Below are 22989 nucleotides of genomic sequence, written 5' to 3' on the forward strand. Positions count from 1 at the left end.
CAGGAATAAAAAAAAGTTTTCATGTTCCAGGCAAAAATAACCAAGAAGGAAAAAAAATCTCATATTTCAGGGACACATACCTGAAAAGTAAAAAAAGTTTTCTCATCCCAGGGAAAGATGCCTTAGAAGGAAAAAGTTTTCTTATTCCAGGGAAAGATACCTAAGAAGGAGAAAAGTTTTCTTATTCCAGGGAAAGATACCTAAGAAGGAGAAAAGTTTTCTTATCTCAGGGAAAGATACCTAAGAAGGAAAAAAGTTTACTTATCCCAGGGAAAGATACCTAAAAAGGGAAAAAAGTTTTCGTATTCCAGGGAAAGACACCTAAGAAGGAAAAAAGTTTTCTTATCCCAGGGAAAGATACCTAAGGAAAAAAGTTTTCTTATCCCAGGGAAAGATACCTAAGAAGGAAAAAAGTTTTCTTATCCCAGGGAATGATACCCAAAAAGGGAAAAAAGTTTTCATATTCCAGGGAAAGATAACTAAGAAGGAAAAAAAGTTTTCTTATCCGAGGGAAAGATACCTAAGAAGGAAAAAAGTTTTCTTATCCCAGTGAAAGATACCTAAGAAGGAAAAAAGTTTTCTTATCCCAGGGAAAGATACCTAAGAAGGAAAAAAAAGGTTTCCTATCCCAGGGAAAGATACCTAAGAAGGAAAAATATGTTCTTATCCCAGGGAAAGATACATAAGAAGGAAAAAAAGTTTTCTTATCCCAGGGAAAGATACCTAAGAAGGAAAAAAAGTTTTCTTATCCCAGGGAAAGATACCTGAGAAGGAAAAAAGTATTGTTCTCCCAGGGAAAGATACCTAAGAAGGAAAAAAAGTTTTCTTCTCCTAAGGAAAGATACCTAAGAAGGAAAAAAAGTATTATTCTCCCAGGGAAAGATATCCAAGAAGGAAAAAAGTTTTCTCATCCCAGGTAAAATTACCTAAGAAGGAAAAAAAGTTTTCTTATCCCAGGGAAAGATACCTATAAAGGAAAAGTTTTCTCATCCCAGGGAAAAATACCTAAGAAGGAAAAAAGTTTTCTCCCAGGGAAAGATACCTAAAATGGAAAAAAGTCTTCTTATAATAGGGAAAGATTCGTAATAAGGAAAAAATTTTCTTATCCCATGGAAAGATACCTAAGAAGGAAAAAAAGCTTTCAAATTCTAGGGAAAGATACCTAAGAAGGGAAAATTTTTCATATTCCAGGGAAAGATACCTAAGAAGGAAAAAAAGTTTTCTTATCCCATGGAAAGGAATCTATGAAGGAAAAATTTTTTATTATCCCAGGGAAATATATTTAAGAAAGAAAAAAGCTTTCTTATCCCAGGGAAATATACTTAAGAAAGAAAAAAGCTTTCTTATCCCAGGGAAAGACACTTAAGATGGAAAAAGTTTTCCTATCCCAGGGAAAGATAGCTAGTAAGGAGAAAACTTTTCTTACCCAGGCAAGAATACCTAATAAGGAAAAAAAAGTTTTCTTGCGCGAGGGAAAGATACCTAAGAAGGAAAAAGTTTTCTTATCCCAGGGAAGGACCCCTGAGAATGAAAAAAATTTACTCATCCCAGGGAAAGATTCCTAAGAAGGAAAAAAGTTTTCTTATACCATGGAAAAATAACTTAGAAGTAAAAAGTTTTCTTATTCCAGGGAAAGACCCCCAAGAAGGAAAATAATTTACTCATCCAAGGGAAAGATACCTAACAAGGAAAAAGTTTTCGTATTCCAGGGAAAGATACCTAAGAATTAAAAAAGTTTTGTTATCCCAGGGAAATATACCTAATAAGGAAAAAAGAGTTTTCCTATACCTAATAAGGAAAAATGTTTTCTTATCCCAGGGAAAGATACCTGATACCTGAGAAGGGAAAAAGTTTCTTATCCTAGTGAAAGATAACCAAGAAGTAAAAAAGTTTTCTTATCCCAGGGAAAGATACTTAAGAAAGGAAAAAGTTTTCTCACCTCATGTAAAGATACCTGAGAAGTAAAAAAGTTTTCTTATCCCAAGGAAAGATACCTAATAAGGAAAAAATGTTTTCTTATCCCAGGGAGAGATACCTAAGAAGAAAGAAAGTATATTTATCCCAGGGAAAGATTCCTAAGAAGTAAAAAAGTTTTCTTATCCCAGGGAAACATTCCTAAGAAGGAAAAAAAGTGTTCTTATCCTGAGAAAAGATACCTAACAAGGTAAAAAATTTTCTTATCCCGGGGAAAGACACTTAAGAAGGAAAAAAATGTTTTCTTATCCCCGGGAAAGATACCTAAGAAGGAAAAAAGTTTCCTTATCCCAGGTAAAGATACCTAAGAAGAAAAAAATTTTGTTATCCTAGAGAAAGAGACCTATGAAGAAAAAATTTTCTTATCCCAGGGAAAGATACCTAAGAAGGAAAAAATTTTGTTATCCTAGGGAAAGATACTTAAGAAGGAAAAAAGTTTTCTTATCCCAGGGAAAGATACCTAAGAAGGAAAATTTTTTCTTATCACGGGGAAAGATAGCTAAGCAGAAAAAGTTTAATCATCTCAGGAGAAAAATACATAAGAAAAAAGTTTTCTCATCCCAGAGAAAGATACCTAAGAAGGAAAAAAGTTTTCTTATCCCACGGAAAGATACGTAATAAAGAAAAAAAGTTTTCTTATCCCAGGGAAAGATACCTAATAAGAAAAAAAAGTTTTCTCATCCCAGGGAAAGATACCTAAGAAGGAAAAAAGTTTTCTTATCCTATGGAAAGATACCTAAGAAGGAAAAAAAAGTGTTCTTATCCCAGGGAAAGATACCTAAGAAGGAAAAAAAGTTTTCTTATCCCATGGAAAGATACCTAAGAAGGAAAAAAGTTTTCTTATCCCAGGGAAAGATACCTAAGAAAGGAAAAAAAGTTTTCTTGTCCCTGGGAAAGATACATCAGAAGGAAAAAAAAAGTTCTTATCCCAGGGAAAGATACCTAAGAAGGAAAAATTTTTCTTATCCCAGGGAAAGATACCTAAGAAGGAAAAAAAAATTTTCTTATCCCAAGGAAAGATATCTAAGAAGGAAAAAAGGTTTTCTTATCCCAAGGAAAGATACCTAAAAAGGAAAAATTTCTCTTATCCCAGGAAAAGATACCAAAGAAGGAAAACAAAGTTTTCTTATTCCAGGGAAAGATGCATAAGAAGAAAAACGTATTCTTATACCAGGGAAAGTTACCTAAAAAGGAAAAAGTTTTCTATCCCAGGGAAAGATACCTAAAAAGAAAAAAATATTCTTATCCCAGGGAAAGTTACCTAAAAAGAAAAAAGTATTCTTATCCCAAAGAAAGTTACCTAAAAAGGAAAAAGTTTTATCATAGGGAAAGACACCTAAGAAAGAAAAAAGTTTTCTTATCCCAAAGAAAGTTACCTAAAAAGGAAAAAAGTTTTCTTATCACAAGGAAAGATACCTAAAAAGAAAACTGTTTTCTTATCACAGGGAAATATACCTAAGAAGGTAAAAAGTTTTCTTATCCCAGGGAAAGATACCTAAGAAGGAAAAAAGTTTTCTTATAATAGGGAAAGATACCTAAGAAGGAAAAAAGTTTTTGTATCCTAGGGAAAGATACCTAAGAAGGAAAAAAGTTTTCTTATCACAGGGAAAGATACCTAAGAATGAAAAAAGTTTTCCTATCCCGGTGAAATATACGTACGAAGGAAAAAATTTTCTTATCCCAGGTAAAGATACCTAAGAAGGAAAAAGTTTTTCTTATCACAGTGAAATATACCTAATAAGGAAAAAGTTTTCTTATTTCAGGGAAAGATACCTAACAAGGAAAAAGTTTTCTTATTCCAATGAAAGATACATTAAAATGTTTCCTTATCCTAGGGAAAGATACCTAATAAGGAAAAAAAGTTTTCTTATCCCATGGAAAGATACCTAAGAAAGAAAAAGTTTCTCACATCAGGGAAAGATACCTAATAAGGAAATGTTTTCTTATTCCAGGGAAAGATACTCATGAAGGAAAAAAGTTTTCTTGTCCTAGGAAAGATACATAGTAAGGAAATAAAATTATCGTATCCCAGGGAAAGATACCTAATAAGGAAAAAAGTTTTCTTACCCTTGGGAAAAATACTTTAGAAGGAAAAAAGTTTTCTTATCCCTGGGAAAGGTAACTAAGAAAGTTTTCTTATCCCAGGGAACTATACCTTGAAAGGAAAATGAAATTTTCTTACCCCAGGGAAAGCTACCTAATAAGGAAAAAAGTTTTCTTATCCTAGGGAAAGATACCTAAGGAAAAAAAATTTCTTATCCCAGGGAAAGATACTTAATAAGGAGAAAAAAGTTTTCTTATCCCAGGGAAAAACACCTAATAAGGGAAAAAGTTTTCTTATCCCAGGGAAAGATACCTAACAAGGAAATAAATTTTCTTATCCAAGGGAATGATACCGAATAGGAAAAAAGTTTTCTTATCTAAGGGAAAGATATCTAACAGGGAAACAGTGTTCTTGTACCAAGGAAAGATACCTTAACAGGAAAAAGTTTTCTCACCCAAAGGAAAGATACCTAAGAAGGAAAAAAAGCTTTCTTTCCTAGCAAAGATATCTTAAGAAGGGAAAAGATGTTTCCTTATCCCAGGGAAGGATACTTAAGAAGGAATAGTCTTGTTTTCCATGGGAAAAATATCTAAGAAAAAAAGAAGGTTTTCTTATCCCAAGGAATGGTACCTCAGAAGGAAAAAAAGTTTTCTCGTCCCAGGAAAATATACCTAGAAGGAAAAAAAGTTTTCTTATCCCAGGGAAAGATACCTAAGAAGGAAAATAGTTTTCTTCTCCCAGGGAAATATACCTAAGAAAGAAAAAAGTTATTTTTATCCCAGGGAAAGATACCTAAGAAGGGAAATAGTTTTCTTCTCCCAAGGAAAGATAGCTAAGAAGGGAAAAAAAGTTTTCTTCTCCCAGGGAAAGATACCTAAGAAGGAAAAAAGTTTTCTTATCCCAGGGAAAGATACCTAAGAAAGAAAAAAGTTTTCTTATCCCAGGGAAAGATACCTAAGAAGGAAAATGTTTTGTACATCAAGGAAAGATACCTTAAACGGAAAAGTTTGTTTGATCCCAGGGAAAGATACACAATAAGGAAAAAAGTTTTCTTATCCCATTAAAAGATACCTAAGAAGAAAAAAAAGGTTTTTCTCATCCCAGGGAGAGATACCTATGAAGGAAAAAAGTTTTCTTATCCCAGGGAATGATACCTAAGAAGGAAAAAAAGTTTTCTCATCCCAAGGAAAGATACCTAAGAAGGAGAACAGTTTTCTTAACCCGGGAAAGGTACCTAAGAAGGAAAAAAGTTTTCTTATCCCAGGGAAAGATACCTAAGAAGGAAAAAAAGTATTCTCATTGCAAGGAAAGATACCTAAAAAGGAGAACAGTTTTCTTAACCCAGGAAAGATACCCAAGAAGGAAAATAATTTTCGTATCCCAGGAAAAGATACCTATGAAGGAAAAAATTTCTTATACCAAGGAAAGATACCTAAGAAGGAAAAAAAAGTTTTCTTATCCCAAGGAATGGTACCTAAGAAGGAAAAAATGTTTTCTCATGCCATGAAAAGATACCTAAGAAGGAAAAAAACGTTTTCTTATCCCAGGGAAAGATATCTAAGAAGGAAAAAAGTTTTCTTATCCCAAGGAATAGTACTTAAGGGAAAAAAGTTTTCTCATCCTAGGAAAAGATACCTGAGAAGGAAAAAAATGTTTTCTCGTCCCAGGAAAAGATACCTAAGAAGGAAAAAAAATGTTTTCTCATCCCAGGAAAAGATACCTAAGAAGGAAAAAAAATTTTCTCATCTCAGTGAAAGATACCTAAGAAGGAAAAAAGTTTCTTATCCCAGGGAAAGATACCTAAGAAAGAAAAAAGTTTTCTCATCTCAGGGAAAGATTCCTAAGAAGGAAAAAAATTTTGTTATCTGAGGGAAAGATACCTGATAAGGAAAAAAAGTTTTCTTATCCCAGGGAAAGATCCCTCAGAAGGAAAAAAATTTTCTTATCCTAGGAAAAGATACCTAAAAAGAAAAAAGGTTTCTAATCCCGGGGAAAGATACCTAATAAGAAAAAAAATTTCCTTACCCCAGAGAAAGATACCTAAGAAGGAAAAAAGTTTTCTTATCCCAGGGAAAGAGACCCATTAAGGAAAAAAGTTTTCGTATCCCAGGGAAAGATACCTAAGAAAGAAAAAGTTTTCTTATCCCAGGGAAAGATACCTAAGAAAGAAAAAAGTTTTATCCCAGGGAAAGAGACCTAAGAAGGAAATAAGTTTTCTTATCCCAGGGAAAGATACCTAAGAAAGAAAAAGTTTTCTTATCCTAGGGAAAGATACGTAATAATGAAAAGAAGTTTTCTTACCCCGGGGTAAGATACCTAATAAGGAAAAAAGCATTCTTATCGCAGGCAAAGATACCTAAGAAGGAAAAAAGATTTCTTATCCCACGGAAATATACCTAATAAGGGCACAATGTTTTCTTATCCCTGAGAAAGATACCTAAGAAGTAAAAAATTTGTTTTCCTAGGGAAAGATACTTAAGAAGGAAAAAAGATTTCTTATCCAAGGGAAACATTTCTAATAAAGGAAAAAAGTTTTGTTATCCTAGGGAAAGATACCTAAAAAGGGAAAAGTTTTGTTTTCCTAGGAAAAGATACCTAAGAAGGAAAAAAGTTTTCCTATCCCAGGAAAAGATACCTCAGAAGGAAAAATAATTCTTTATCCTAGGGAAAGAGACCTAACAAGGAAAAAACTTTTCTTATCCTAGGGAATGATACCTAACAAGGAAAGATGTTTCTCGTCCCAGGAAAGATACCTAACAATGAAAAAGTTTTCTTATTCCAGGGGAAGATACCCAAGAAAGAAAAAAATTTTTCTCATTTCAGGGAAAGATACATAAGAAGGAAAAAAGTTTTCTTATTCCAGGGAAAGGTACCTAGGGAAAAAAGTTTTCTTATCACAGGAAAAGATGCCTTAAATGGAAAAAGTTTATATATCCCAGGGAAAGATATCTAATAAGGAAAAAAGTTTTCATATCCATGGAAAGATACCCAAGAAGGAAAAAGTTTTCTTATTCCAGGGAAAGATACCTGAGAAGGAAAAAGTTTTCATATCCCAGAGAAATATACCTAATAAGGAAAAATAAATAATCTTATCCCAGGGAAAGATACCTAACAAAGAAAAAAGTTTTCCTATTTCAGGGAATGATACCAAATAAGGAAAAAAGTTTTATCATAGGGAAAAATACCTAAAAAGAAAAAAGTTTTCTTATCACAGGAAGATAACTAAAAAGGAACAAAGTTTTCTCATCTCAGGGAATCGTGCCTAATAAGGAAAAAAATTTTCTTATCCCAGGGAAAGATACCTCAGAAGGGAAAAAGTTTCTTATCATAGGGAAAGATACCTAACAAGGGAGACAGTTTTATCCCAACGAAAGATACCTAAGAAGGAAAAAAAGTTTTCTTATCCCAGGGAAAGATACCTAACAAGGAAAAAAGTTTTCTTATCCCAGGGAAAGATACTTAAGAAGGAAAAAAGTTTTCTTCTTTCAGGGAAAGATACCTAATAAGGAAAAAAGTTTTATCCCAAGGAAAGATATCTAATAAGGAAAAAGTTTTCTTATCCCAGGGAAAGATGCCTAAGAAGGAAAAAAAATTTTTCCTATCCCAGGGAAAGATGCCTAAGAAGGAAAAAAAAGTTTTCCTATCCCAGGGAAAGATACCTAAGAAAGAATAAAGTTGTCTCATCTCATGGAAAGGTATCTAAGGAAAAAAGTTTTCTTATCCCAGGGAAAGATACCTAAGAAAGAATAAAGTTGTCTCATCTCATGGAAAGGTATCTAAGGAAAAAAGTTTTCGTATCCCAGGGAAAGATACCTAATAAGGAAAAAATGTTTTCTAAAGATACCTAAGAAGGAAAAAAAGTTTTCTTATCCCAGGGAAAGATACCTAATAAGAAAAAAGGTTTCTTATCTCATGGAAAGATACCTAAGAAAATAAAAGTATTCTTATCCCAGGGAAAGGTACCTAAGAAGGAAAAAAGTTTTCTTACCCAGGGGAAAAATACCTAATCAGGAAATAAAGTTTCTTATCTCAGTTAAAGACACCTCATAAGGAAAAAAATTTTCTTATCCTAGGGAGAGATACCTAAGAAGGGCAAAAGTTTTCTTATCCCAGGGAATAATATCTAATAAGGAAAGATACCTAAAAAGGAAAAAAAGTTTTCTTCTCCCAGGGAAAGATACCTAAGAAGTAAAAAAGTTTTTTTATCCATGGGAAAGACACCTAAGAAGGAGAAAAGTTTTCTTATCTCAGGAAAAGATACCAAAGAAGGAAAAAAAACTTTTCTTAGCCCAGGAAAAGATACATAAGAAGGAAGAAGTTTTCTTATCCCAGGAAAAGATACATAAGAAGGAAAAAAAGTTTTCTTATACCATGGAAAGATACCTTATAGGGAAAAAATGTTTTTTTTTATCAGGAAGGAAAAATTTATTCCAGGAAAAGATACCTAATAAGAAAAAAATTTTTTCTTATCCCAGGGAAAGTTACCTAAACAGGAAAAAGGGTTTCTTATCCTAGGTAAAGATGCCCTAGAAGGAAAAAGTTTTCTTATTCCTGAGAAAGCTACCTAAAAGGAAAAAAGTTTTCTTATCCTAGGAAAAGATACCTAAGAAAGAAAAAAGTTTTCTTATCCCAGGGAAAGATACTTAACAAGGAATAGTTTTCTTATCCCAGGGGAAGATAACTAAGAAGGAAAAAAGTTTTCTTATATTAGGGAAAGATACCCAGGAAGGAAAAAATTTTTCTTATCCCTGGGAAAGATTCCTAATAAAGTTTTCTCATCTCATGGAAAGATACCTAAGCAGAAAAAAAAGTTTTCTTATCCCAGGGAAAGATACCTAAGCAGGAAAAAAAGTTTTCTTATCCCAGGGAAAGATACCTGAGAAGGAAAAAATTTTTCTTATCGCAGGCAAAGATACCTAAGAAGGATAAAATATTTTCTTATCCCAGGGAAAGATACTTATTAAGGGGAAAAAGTTTTCTTATGCCAGGAAATGATACATTAGAAGGAAAAATGTTTTCTTATCCCGGGGAAAGATACATAAGAAGGAAAAAAGTTTTCTTATCCCAGGGAAAGATACATAAGAAGGAAAATTTTTATCATAGGGAAAGATACCTATGAAGGAAAAACATTTTCTTATACCAAGGAAAGGTATCTAACATGGAAAAAAGTTTTCTTATTCCAGGGAAAGTTACCTAAGAAAGAAAAATTTTTTCTCATCATGGAAAGAAACCTAGGAAAAAAGTTTTCTCATACCAGGGAAAGATACGTAATAAGGAAAAAAAGTTTTCTTATCCCACGGAAAGATACCTTAGAAGAAAAAGAAAAAAGATTTCTTATCCCAGGGAAGATACCTAATAGGGAAAACAGTATTCTCATCCCAGGGAAAGATACCTAAGAAGGAAAAGTTTTTCTTATCCTAGGGAAAGATACCTAGAAACTGAAAAAGTTTTTGTATCCCAGGGAAAGTTACCTAAAAGCAAAAAAGTTTTCTTGTCCTAGGAAAAGATACTTGAGAAAGAAAAAGTTTTCTTATCCTAGGGAAATATGCCTAAGAAGGAAAAACAGTTTTCTTATCACAGGGAAAGATATGTAAGAAGGAAAAACAGCTTTCTTATCCCAGGGAAACATACCTAAGAAAGTTACCTAAAAACGAAAAAAAGCTTTCGTATCCCAGGGAAAGATACCTAATAAGGAAAAAAGTTTTCTTTTCCCAGGGAAAGATACCTAAGCAGGAAAAAAGTTTTTGTATCCCAGGGAAAGATACTTAAGAAGGAAAAAAAAGTTTTCTTGTCCCAGGGAAAATACCTAAGAAGGGAAAAAAGTTTTCCTATCCCAGGGAAAGATACATAAGGAGGAAAAAAGTTTTCTCATCCCATGGAAAGATACCTAAGAAGGAAAAAAAGTTTTCTTATCCCAGGGAAAAATACCTAAGAAGATGAAAAAGTTTTCCTATCCCAGGGAAAGATACCTTACAAGGAAAAAAGTTTTTTTATACCAGGGAACGATACTTAAAAACGAAAAAAAGTTTTGTTATTCTAGAGAAATTTATCTAAGAAGCAAAAAAAAAAAAAAGTATTATCCCAGGGAAAGATACCTAAGAAAGAAAAAGGTTTTCTTATCCCAGGGAAAGATACCTAAGAAGGAAAAAAGTTTTCTTATCCCAGGGAAAGATACCATAGAAGGGGAAAAAAGTTTTCATATCCCAGGGAAAGATACCTAAGAAGGAAAAAAAGTTCTCTTATCCCATGGAAGGATACCTAAAAAAAGTTTTCTTATACCAGGGAAAGATACCTAAGAATGAAAAAAGTTTTCCTATGTTTGGGAAAGTTACCATAGAAGGAAAAAATTTCTTATCCCAGGGAAAGATACCTAAGGAAAAAAGTTATCTTATCACAGGGAGAAATACCTAAGAAGTTAAAAAAGTTTTCTCATCTCAGGGAGAAATACCTAAGAGGTTAAAAAGTTTTCTTATTCCAGGGAAAGATATCTAATAAAAAAAAGGGTTCTTATCCCAAGGGAAAGATACCTAAGAAAGAAAAAAGTTTTCTCATCTCATGGAAAGATATTTAAGGAAAAAGTTTTCTTATCTCAGGGAAAGATACCTAATAAGGAAAAAATTTTCCTTATCCCAGGGAAATATACATAAGAAGGAAAAAAGGTTTTCTTATCCCAGGAAAAGGTACCTAGCAAAGAAAAAAAGTCTTCTTATCCTAAGGAAAGATACTTAGAAGGAAAAATGTGTTTTCTTTTCCCAGGGAAAGATACCTTAGAAGGGAAAAAAGTTTTCTTCTCTAATGGAAAGATATCTAAGAATGAAAAGTTTTCTTATCCATGGAAAGCTACTGAAAAAGGAAAAATTTTTTCTTATCCCAGAGAAAGACCTAAGAAGGAAAAAAAGTTTTCTTATCCCATGGAAAGATGCCTAACGAAAAAAGTTTTCTCATCTGAGGGAAAGATACATAAGGAAAAAAGTTTTCTTGTCCCAGAGAAATATACCTAAGGAAAAAGTTTTCTTATCCCAGGGAAAGATACTTATGGAAAAAAGTTTTCTTATTCCATTTAAAGATACCTAATAAGTAAAAAAGTTTTCTTACCCCAGGAAAAGATATGTAATAAGGAAAAAGTTTTCTTATTCCAGTTAAAGATACCTAATAAGTAAAAAAGTTTTCTTATCCCAGGGAGAGATACCTGATAAGGAAAAAAAATTTTTTTATCCCAGTGAAAGTTACCTAACAAGGAAAAAGTTTTCTTATTCCAAGTAAAGATACGATAAAACTTTTTTTTTTTTTATCCCAGGGAAAGATATCTAATAAGAAAAAAAAGTTTTCTCATGCCATGGAAAGATAACTAAGAAGGAAAAAAAGTCCTCTTGTTTCTGGAAAAAATACCTAAGTAAGAATTAAGTTTCTCATCTATGGGAAAGATACCTAAGAAGGAAAAAAAAGTTGTCATATCCCAGGGAAAGATATCTAATAAGGAAAAAAAGTTTTATTATCCCAGGGAAAGGTACCTAAGAAGGAAAAAATTTTCTTATCCCAGGGAAAGATACCTAAAAAAGGAAAAAGTTTTGTTACCCTGGGGAAAGATACTTATGAAGGAAAAAACGTATTTTTATCTAAAGGAAAGATAACTAAGAAAGTTTTCTTATCCCAGGGAAAGGTACTTAATAAGGAAAAAAAGTTTTTTACCCTAGGGAAAGATAATTAAAAATGAAAATGTTTTCTTATCCTAGGGGAAGATACCTTACAAGGAAAAAAGTTTTCTTATCCTAGGGAAAGATACCTAACAAGGAAAAAAGTTTTCTTATCCCAGGGAAAGATATCCGATAAGAAAAAAGTTTTCTTATCCCACGGAAAGATACCTAAGGAGGAAAAAGGTTTTCTTATCCCAGGGAAAGATACCTAAGAAGTAAGAAAGTTTTCTTGTTCCAGGGAAAGATACCTCAGAAGGAAAAAAAGTTTTCTCATCCCAGAGAAGATACCTAAGAAGGAAAACATTTTTCTTACCGCAGGAATACCTTATAAGGAAAGAAGTTTTCCTATCTCTGCAAAAGATACCCAAGAAGGAAAAAAGTTTTTTTATACCAAGGAAAGATATCTAACAAGGAAAAAAGTACTTATCTCAGGGAAAGATACCTTAGAAGAAAAAAAATCATCATCCCAGGGAAAGATACCTAAGAAATAAAAAGGTTTTCTTATCCGTGGGAAAGATACCTAAGAAGGGAAAAACAAGTTTTCTCATCCCAGGGAATGATACCTAGTGAAAAAAGTTTCTTTTATCTGAGGGAAAGATACCTAAAAAGGAAAAGAAAGCTTTCTTATCACAGGGAAGGATACCTAACAAGGAAAAAGTTTTCTCACCTCGGGAAGAGATACCCAAGAAAGAAAAAAGTTTTCTTATCCCGGGAAAGATATCTAAGGAAAAAAGGTTTCTCATCCCAGGGAAAGATACCTAACAAGGAAACAGTTTTATGCCAAGGAAAGATACCTTAGAAGGAAAAAGGTTTTCTCATCCCAGGGAAGGATACCCAAGAAGGAAAAAAGTTTTTTCATCCCAGGAAAAGATACCTAAGAAAGAAATAGCTTTCTATTCCTTGCGAAGATACCTAAAAAGTTCTTTTCTTAGCGATGATACCTAAGAAGGAAAAAAATGTTTCCTTATCCCAGGGAAAAATACCTAATAAGGAAAAAGTTTTGTTATCCCAGGGAAAAATACTTAAAAAGAAAAAATGTTTTCTCAACCTAGGGAAAGGTACCTAAGAAAAAAAGTTTTCTCATCCCAGGAAAAGATACATAAAAAGGAAAAAAAGTTTTCTTATCCCACGGAAAGATACCTAAGAAGGAAAAAAGTTCTTATCCCAGGGAAAAATATCTTGAGAAGAAAAAAAGTTTTCTTACTCTAAGGAATGATTCCTAATAAGAAAAAAGTTTCGTCATCCCAGGAAAAGATACCTAAGGAGGAAAAAACGTTTTCTTATCCTAGGGAAAGATACCTAAGAAGGAAAACAGTTCTCTTATCCCAGGGAAAGATACCTCAGAAGGAAAAAGTAGACTCATCCCAGGGAAAGATACCTAAGAAGGAAAAAAGTTTTCTCGTCCCAGGGAAAGATACCTAAGAAGGAAAAAAGTTTTCTCATTCCACAGAAAGATACCTAAGAAGGAAAAAAGTTTTCTTATCCCGGGGAAAGATACCTAAGAAGGAAAAAAGTTTTCTTATCCAAGGGGAAGATACCTAAGAAGGAAAAAAGTTTTCTCATCCCAGGGAAAGATACGTAAGAAGGAAAAAAGTTTTCTTATCCCAGGGAAAGATACCTAAGATGGAAAAAGTTTTCTTATCCCAGGGAAAGATACCTAAGAAGGAAAAAGTTTTATCATCCCAGGGAAAGATACCTAAGAAGGAAAATAGTTTTCTCATCCCAGGAAAAGACATCTAAGAAGGAAAAAGTTTTCTTATACCAAGAAAAGATACCTTAGAAGGAAAAAGTTTTCTTATACCAAGAAAAGATACTTTAGAAGGAAAAAGTTTTCTTATACCAAGAAAAGATACTTTAGAAGGAAAAAGTTTTCTTATACCAAGAAAAGATACCTAAGAACTAAGAAGGAAAAAGTTTTCTTATACCAAGAAAAGATACCTAAGAAGGAAAAAAGTTTTCTTATACCAAAGAAAGATACCTTAGAAGGAAAAAGTTTTCTTCTACCAAGGAGAGATACCTTTGAAGGAAAAAGTTGTCTCATCCCATGGAAAGGTAGCAAAGAAGGAAAAAAGTTTTCTTATCCAAGGGAAAAATACCTAAGAAGGAAAAAAGTTTTCATATCCCAAGGAATGGTACCTAAGAAGGAAAAAAGTTTTCTCATCCCAGGAAAAGATACCTAATAAGGAAAAAAGTTTTGTTATCCCAGGGAAAAATACCTAAGAAGGAAAAATTTTCTTATCCCAAGGAATGGTACCTAAGGAGGAAAAAAGTTTTCTCATCCCAGGAAAAGATACAAAAGAAGGAAAAAAGTTTTCTCATCCCAGGAAAAGATACAAAAGAAGGAAAAAAGTTTTCTTATCCCAGGGAAAGATACCTAAGAAGGAAAAAGTTTTCTCATCCCAGAGAAAGATACCTAAGAAGGGAAAAGTTTTCAAATCCCAGGGAAAGATACCTAAGAGGGAAAAAAGTTTTCTCATCCCAGGGAGAGATACCTAAGAAGGAAAAAAATTTTCTTAACCCAGGGAAAGATACCCAAGAAGAAAAAGTTTTCTTGTCACAGGAAGAGATTTCTAAGAAGGAAAAAAGTTTTCTTATCCCAGGAAAAGATATCTAAGGAGGAAAAAGTTTTTTCATCTTAGGAAAAGATACCTAAGAGGGAAAAAAGTTTTATCCCAGGAAAAGATACCTAAGAAGGAAAAAATTTTCTTATCCCAGGAAAAGATACATAAGGAAAAAAAGTTTTCTTATCCCAGGGAAAGCTACCTAACAAGGAAAAAAATTTTCTTATCAGGGAAAGATATGTAAGAAGTAAAAAAGTTTTCTTATCATAGGGAAAGATACCTAAGAAGGAAAAAGATTTCCTATGAGGAAAAGATACCTAAGAAGGAAAATTTTTTCTTATCCGAGTAAAAGATATGTAAGAAGTAAAAAATTTTTCTTATCCTAGGGAAAGATACCTAAGAAGGAAAAAGTTTCCTATCCCAGGAAAAGATACCTAAGAAGGAAAAAGTTTCCTTATCCCAGGAAAAGATACCTAACAAGGAAAAAAGTTTTCTTATCACAGGAAAAGATACCTAACAAAGAAAAAAGTTTTTTTATTCCACGGAAAGATACCTAAGAAGGAAAAGTTTTCTTATCCCAGGGAAAAATACCTAAGAAGGAAAAAAAGATTTCTTATCCTGAGGAAAGATACGTAGGAAGGCAAAAAGTTTTCTTATCCCAGGGAAAGATACCTAAGAAGGAAAAAATTTTTCTCAACCCAGAAAAAAATACCTAAGAAAAAAAAAAAGGTTTTTCATCCCTTCTCATCCCAGGGAAACATACCTAATAAGGAAAAAGGTTTCTCATCCCAAGGAAAGATATCTAAGAAGGAAAAAAAGTTTTCTCATCCCAGGGAAACATACCTAATAAGGAAAAAGGTTTCTCATCCCAAGGAAAGATATCTAAGAAGGAAAAAAAGTTTTCTCATCCTAGGGAACATACCCGTAAAGGAAAAAAGTTCTCTTATCCCAGGGAAAGATACCTAACAAGGAAATAAGTTTTCTTATCCCAGGGAAAGATACCTAACAAGGAAATAAGTTTTCTTATCCCAGGGAAAGATACCTAACATGGAAATAAGTTTTCTTATCCCAGGGAAAGATACCTAACAAGTAAATAAGTTTTCTTATTCCAGGGAAAGATACCTAAGGAGGAAAAAAGTTTTCTTATCCCAGGGAAAGATACCTAAGGAGGAAAAAAGTTTTCTTATCCCAGGGAATGGTACCTAAGACGGAAAAAAAGTTTTCTTATCCCAGGGAATGGTACCTAAGATGGAAAAAAAGTTTTCTTATCCCAGGGAAAGATACCTAACAAGGATATAAGTTTTCTTATCCCAGGGAAAGATACCTAACAAGGAAATAGGTTTTCTTATCCCAGGGAAAGATACCTAACAAGGAAAAAAGTTTTTTTGTTCCAGGGAAAGATACCTAAGAAGGAAAAGTTTTCTTATCCCAGCGAAAAATATCTAAGAAGGAAAAAAAGATTTCTTATCCTGAGGAAAGATACATAAGAAGGCAAAAAGTTTTCTTATCCCAGGGAAAGATACATAAGAAGGAAAAAAGTTTTCTTATCCCATGGAAAGATACCCAAGAAGGAAAAAAGTTTTCTTATGCTAGGGAAAGATACATAGAAGGAAAAAGTTTTTTTATCCCAGGGAAAGATGCCTAAGGAGGAAAAAAGTTTTCTTATCCCAGGGAAAGATGCCTAAAGAGGAAAAAAGTTTTCTTATCCCAGGGAAATATACCTAAGAAGGAAAAAATTTTTCTTATCCCAGGGAAAGATACATAAGAAGGAAAAAAGTTTTCTTATCCCAGGGAAAGATACCCAAGAAGGAAAAAGTTTTCTTATGCTAGGAAAGATACATAGAAGGAAAAGTTTTTTTATCCCAGGAAAGATGCCTAAGGAGGAAAAAAGTTTTCATATCCCAGGGAAAGATGCCTAAGGAGGAAAAAAGTTTTCTTATCCCAGGGAAAGATACCTAAGAAGGAAAAAATTTTTCTTATCCCAGGGAAAGATACATAAGAAGGAAAAAAGTTTTCTTATCCCATGGAAAGATACCCAAGAAGGAAAAAAAGTTTTCTTATGCCAGGGAAAGATACATAGGAAGGAAAAAGTTTTCTTATCCCAGGGAAAGATACCTAAGAAGGAAAAGTTTTCTTATCCCAGGGAAAGATACATAGGAAGGAAAAAGTTTTCTTATCCCAGGGAAAGATACCTAAGAAGGAAAAGTTTTCTTATCCCAGGGAAAGATACCCTGGAAGGAAAAAAGTCTTCTTGTCCCAGGGAAAGATACCTAAGAAGGAAAAGTTTTCTTATCCCAGGGAAAGATACCTAAGAAGGAAAAAAGTTTTCTTATCCCATGGAAAGATACCTAAGAAGGAAAAAAGTTTTCTTATCCCAGGGAAAGATACCTAAGAAGGAAAAAAGTTTTCTTATCCCAGGGAAAGATACCTAAGAAGGAAAAAAGTTTTCTTATCCCATGGAAAGATACCTAAGAAGGAAAAGTTTTCTTATCCCAGGGAAAGATACCCTGGAAGGAAAAAAGTCTTCTTGTCCCAGGGAAAGATACCTAAGAAGGAAAAGTTTTCTTATCCCAGGGAAAGATACCTAAGAAGGAAAAAAAGTTTTCTTATCCCAGGAAAGATACCTAAGAAGGAAAAAGTTTTCTTATCCCAGGAAAGATACCTAAGAAGGAAAAAAAGTTTTCCCCAGGGAAAGATACCTAAGAAGGAAAAAGTTTTCTTATCCCAGGGAAAGATACCTAAGAAGGAAAAAAGTTTTCTTATCCCATGGAAAGATACCTTTGAAAAAGTTTTCATGGAAAGATACCTAAGAAGGAAAAAAGTTTTCTTATCCCAGGGAAAGATACCTAAGAAGGAAAAAAGTTTTCTTATCCCAGGGAAAGATACCTAAGAAGGAAAAAAGTTTTCTTATCCCAGGGAAAGATACCTAAGAAGGAAAAGTTTTCTTATCCCAGGGAAAGATTTTTTTTATCCCAGGGAAAGATACCCTGGAAGGAAAAAGTCTTCTTGTCCCAGGAAAGATACCTAAGAAGGAAAAGTTTTCTTATCCCAGGAAAGATACCTAAGAAGGAAAAAGTTTTCTTATCCCATGGAAAGATACCTAAGAAGGAAAAAGATTATCCCATGGAAAGATACCTAAGAAGGAAAAAAAAGTTTTCTTATCCCAGGGAAAGATACCTAATGGAAAGATACCTAAGAAGGAAAAAGTTTTCTTATCCCAGGGAAAGATACCTAAGAAGGAAAAAGTTTTCTTATCCCAGGAAAAATACCTAACAAGGAAAAAGTTTTCTTATCCCAGGAAAGATACCTAAGGAAAAAGTTTTCTTATCCCAGGAAAGATACCTAAGAAGGAAAAAGTTTTCTTATCCCAGGAAAGATACCTAAGAAGGGAAAAAGTTTTCTTATCCCAGGGAAAGATACCTAAGAAGGAAAAAAGTTTTCTTATCCCAGGGATAGATACATAAGAAGGAAAAAAGTTACCTTATCCCAGGGAAAGATACCTAAGAAGGAAAAGTTTTCTTATCCCAGGGAAAGATACCTAAGAAGGAAAAAAGTTTTCTTATCCCAGGGAAAGATACCTAAGAAGTAAAATAGATTTCTTATCCCAGGGAAAGATACCCAAGATAGAAAAAAACGTTCACATTCCAGTGAAAGATACCCAAGGTGGAAAATAAAGACCCAAGAAGTAAAAAAAAAAAGATACCTGAGAAATGAAAAATGATACCCAAGAAGGAAAAAAAGACACAAGAGAAGGAAAAAAGATACCCTAGAGTCAGAAAAGACTCACAGAAATGGAAAAAAGATACCCAAAGGGGAAAAAAGATTCCTAGTAAGGAAGAAAAACATTTTTACGTTCCAGTTCAACATATATAACCAAGATGGCAAAAAGGTCTCCAAGAAGGAAAAAGGATACCCGAGAAGTATTAAAAGATACCCAAAAAGGAATAAAGATACCCAGTAATATAAAAAAAGTTTTCACGTCCCAGGGAAAGATATATACCCAAGAAGAAAAAAAAAAAGTCGTAAGTGAAAGTTATTGATCACTGAGGGGGAAGTATACAGAAACAAGCCGGGAACAAACGCATGACCTACCTGGGTTTGTGAAACGGCCGAGATTATAACCCCCTCTCCCTCCCTCCCTCCCCCTCCCAAATGTTTAAAGATGATCAGCTCATTGACTGTAATTCTGTATATTGTAATGGCAAGCAGCAGCAGCGGCAGCATACGGTCTCGGAGTGAGTGCAGATTTCGTGCATGAGAGAGAGAGAGAGAGAGAGAGGTGCCTTACCTGGCCTTTGTATCCTGCACAGGAGGAGGAGAGAGAGAGAGAGAGAGAGAGAGAGAGAGAGAGAGAGAGAGAGAGAGAGAGAGAGAGAGAGAGAGAGAGAGAGAGAGAGGTGTCTTACTTGGCAGTATATCCTACATAGGAAGAGAGAGAGAGAGAGAGAGAGTGTGTGTGTCTTACCTGGCCTGTATATCCTACACAGGACGAGAGAGAGGAGAGAAGGGGAGAGAGAGAGGTGTCTTACTTGGCCTGTATATCCTGCACAGGAAGAGAGAGAGAGAGAGAGAGTGTGAGTGAGTGAGTGTGCCTTACCTGGCCTGTATATCCTACACAGGACGAGAGAGAGGAGATAAGGGGAGAGAGAGAGAGGTGTCTTACCTGGCCTGTATACCCTACAGAGAGAGAGAGAGAGAGAGAGAGAGAGAGAGACGAGCATTGTGTTTTACCCTTGATATAACCGTGAATAAATGTAGTTTTATTTCGATCTAGTCAGTGGGAGGCAGCATTACTGTTCTGCGGGAAGATTGTGTGGAATTTTGTTGGTATGCATTAGAGAGGGATAAAAGCCTTAAGGCTGAATCAGTAAATCGTAAGAAGGCAGACTAGTACTGACTAATCGGATAAACACAGACTGACAGACAGACAGACAGTCAGTTGCATGTGCATGTGTTCGTTTTGTGTTGGCGTCGTTCATCCCTTGTCTCCTGACCAGACGACCTTTTCCATGTGTGTTTGTGTGTGTTTGCATGTGTGTGTGTGTGTGTGTGTGTGTTTCTAGAATGGCAGTAGGGACTCTCGTACTGCTTTAGGAAATGTGAGCTACAGTGAGTGACTCTGTCTTCCATTTTAATGGGATTCTCTGTCGAATTCTCCATCACCAGACGTGAAATGGTGTCTTTCATTCTCAGGATGAGTTGAGTGTGTTTATTTCTCTAGTCCCCGCCCATTTTTCGCCGTTTTTCCACGACGTGCTTGCTTAGCAGGCAAGGTGTAGTTCCGCTTTAAACGTGGAAATTGACCTGCTTCGTAAAAACTGACGGAAATTGCTGTTCTTCATTGGCTTTATTCGGCTGAGAATAGATTCCTGTTCGAATCTTGCCTCTTAATTGTTTTAACCAATGTGAACACAATCTTGCAATTTTGTCCCGTAATGATGAGCGTGTTTTGAAACTTTTCCTCCTGTTATTTGGGTGACTTGTGTTCCACTTTATGCAGTGACATTACTTGACCTGTGAAATTTCCCAATTTGGAATGCCACGCTGAGCCGGATTATGAGACGTGACGTGGAACTTTGTATTGTGGAAACTGCTGTAATGTAATTTGCACGTTGGCAGACCTTTAAAGATGAACAGGACTCCGTCGGTGGCCTTTATTACTGTGACGCCAATTTGGGGAGCCAGCCAGTCAGTCAGTTAAGGGATAGGACCAATCAGTCATTTAAGGAATAGGACCAGTCCGTCAGTTAATGAATAGGACCAGTCTGTTAAGGGATTGGACCAATCAGTCTATTAGGGAAAGAATCTGGTTAGTTTAATGAGATATGATTTCAGTATATTTAATAAAGATTTTAGTCATATTTATTCTTATACGAAGTTGAATATAAAAGTTTAATATATACTTATTTTTGTTGGATCTATGTAATATCATTCTTCATTTTTTACGTTCATATTTTAACTGAATTCTACTAGTATATCATCAATCACCTATTCATTAATTTGTATATTTCACATTCATTATGGCGCTGAATAATCCTGATGGGTTCCGGCGCTTGATCTTCAAGACCTAAATTTCATAATCAATCAATCAATCAATCAATAGGATCAGTTAAGGATAGGACCAATCAGTTAAGAAATAGAACCAGTCAGACATTTAAGGATAGGACCAGTCAGTTAAGGAATGGGACCAGTCAGCTAAGGGATAGGACCATTCAGTTAAGGAGTAGGACCAGTCAGTTAAGGGATAGGATCAATCAGTGAGTGAAGGAATAGGAAGCAATCAGTGAATTCAGGAATAGGACCAATCAGTTAAGGGACAGTACCAGTCAGTTTAGGGATAGGACCAATCGGTTAAGGAATAGAACCAGTCAGTCAGTTAAGGAGTAGGACCAGTTAGTCAGTTAAGGAGTAGGACCAGTTAGTCAGTTAAGGAATAGGACCAGTCAGTTAAGTGATAGGATTAGTCACTTAAGGGATAGGACCGGCCAGTTGAGGGATAGGACTAGGCGATTCATAAGCCTTGCATTGGCTTCCAAATTCCTTTAGTTTGTATTCTGTTCTCTTTTCTTTTCTTTCTTTCATTTATTCAGGGTTGTCTACAGGACCTCTGTTTTGGTTTTGGGGGTTCTATCTGAACTCGGGTGTTCATGAAAATATTCTGAAGTACTTTATCTGAATTCAGGCGTTCACTCAAATATTTTAAATCAGTTTATCTGAACTCAGTTCGCGAAAATATTTTAAAGTACTTTATCTGAACTCAGTTGTTCACAATAATATTTGAGTTGATCTGAACCCTGTTGTTCACGAAAATATTTTGGTATATGTGAATTCAGTTGCTCATGAAAATATTTTAGTTTACCTTAACTCAGCTGTTCACGAAAATATTTGAGTTGATCTGAACTCATTTGTTCGCGAAAACATTTTGAAGTAGTTAATCTGAACTCAGTTATTCACGAAAATATTTCAAAGTAGTCTACCACCTAAACTCAGTTGTTCACGAAAGCAGTGTCATGCCGTTTAACCATTAAAGGGGGCGGTATACAGGTCACCCACACCCACCCACCAGCCCACCCACCAGAAGAAGCTTCTCTTCAAAAGCCGAAACAACACTACAATGACTAATGGGCAGTACAATGTGGCCTCATTCAGAGGAGGTCTCGATTCCCCGAGTAAACAAAACGGGAGGTTTTCGTTCATTCACGGACGCAAAAGAAGAAGAAGAAGAATAAGAAGAAGAAGAAGAAGGAAGAGTTTATAACCTGAAGAAGGAGGAGGAGGAAGAGAAGAGGAGGAGGAGGAGGAGGAGGAGGAGGAGGAGGAGGAGGAGGAGGAGGAGGAGAAGAGGAGGAGGAGGAGGAGGAGGAGGAGGAGGATTACTTCTCAGGTTCGTCAAGAAAAGGAAGTAGTGAATTCTCTTCAAGTGACATTGATTGATTTATGGCTGCTAAAACTGGCGTCACAACTTTCTACAAGTAATAACACTTACTCTTTGAGAAAAAGCAGGTTCATGATTCAGGAAACAAGGGATGGGAGAGAATTCCACAACAGTCGAGACAGTGAATGCCACCAAGAACTAAGAGTTCCTCGTTGGGTGAGTCGGTAGAGTTCTCGGCTAGCACTTTGTTAGGCCCGAGTTCGAGACTCCGGCCGGCTAATGAAGAATTAGAGGAATTTATTTCTGGTGATAGAAATTCATTTCTTGGTGTAATGTGGTTCGGATTCCACAATAAGCTGTAGGTCCCGTTGCTAGGTAACCAATTGGTTCTTAACCACGTAAAATAAGTCTAATCCTTCGGGCCAGCCCTCTCTAGGAGAGCTGTTAATCAGCTCAGTGGTATGGTTTAAACTAAGGTATACTTATAATGACCCAGATTATTTTGACAAGACCACTGAGCTGATTAACAGTTTTCCTAGGGCTGGCCCGAAGGATTAGATTCATTTTACGTGGCTAAGAACCAATTGGTTACCTAGCAATGGGACCTACAGCTTATTGTGGAATCCGAACCACATTACACCAAGAAATGCATTTCTATCACCAGAAATAAATTCCTCTAATTCTTCATTGGCGGGCCCGAGTCTCGAACTCGGGCCTAGCAAAGTGCTAGCCGAGAACTCTACCGACTCACCCAACGAGGAACTCTTAGTTCTTGGTGGCATTCACTGTCCCGACTGTTGTGGAATTCTCTCCCATCCCTTGTTTCCCGAATCATGAACCTGCTTTTTCTCAAAGAGGAAGTGTTGTTACTTGTAGAAAGTTGTGACGCCAGTTTTAGTAGCCATAAATCAGTCAATGTCACTTGAAGAGAATTCACTACTTCCTTTTCTTGACGAACCTTAGAAGTAATCCTCCTCCTCCTCCTCCTCGTTCTTCAGGTTATAGACGTCTTCCTTCTTCTTCTTCTTCTTCTTCTTCTTCTTCTTCTTCTTCTTCTTCTTCTTCTTCTTTTGCGTCCGTGAATGAGCGAAAACCTCCCGTTTTGTTTACTCGGGGAATCGAGACCTTCTCTGAATGAGGCCACATTGTACTGCCCATTAGTCATTGTAGTGTTGTTTCGGCTTTTGAAGAGAAGCTTCTTCTGGTGGGTGGGCTGGTGGGTGGGTGTGGGTGGCCTGTATACCGCCCCCTTAATGTGAAACGGCATGACACTGCAGTCGAGGACCCGGTCTCTCTCTCTCTCTCTCTCTCTCTCTCTCTCATTATACAGGGTGTCCATAA

General features: G+C 35.2%; 1 protein-coding gene and 1 long non-coding RNA gene across 2 annotated transcripts in view; both read left to right on the plus strand.

The window, feature by feature from the left end:
* The window catches only part of LOC136825274 (ankyrin repeat domain-containing protein 50-like), a 161792-nt gene that overhangs the window by 25088 nt on the left and 113715 nt on the right, over nt 1-22989 (plus strand).
* LOC136825273 (uncharacterized) lies at nt 6074-6268 on the plus strand. Its single transcript, XR_010849275.1, has 2 exons — nt 6074-6192; nt 6231-6268. It is a non-coding gene; the product is annotated as an uncharacterized lncRNA (long non-coding RNA).

The sequence above is a fragment of the Macrobrachium rosenbergii genome, chromosome 37, assembly GCF_040412425.1.
Source record: "Macrobrachium rosenbergii isolate ZJJX-2024 chromosome 37, ASM4041242v1, whole genome shotgun sequence".
Taxonomy (NCBI): Eukaryota; Metazoa; Arthropoda; class Malacostraca; order Decapoda; family Palaemonidae; genus Macrobrachium; species Macrobrachium rosenbergii.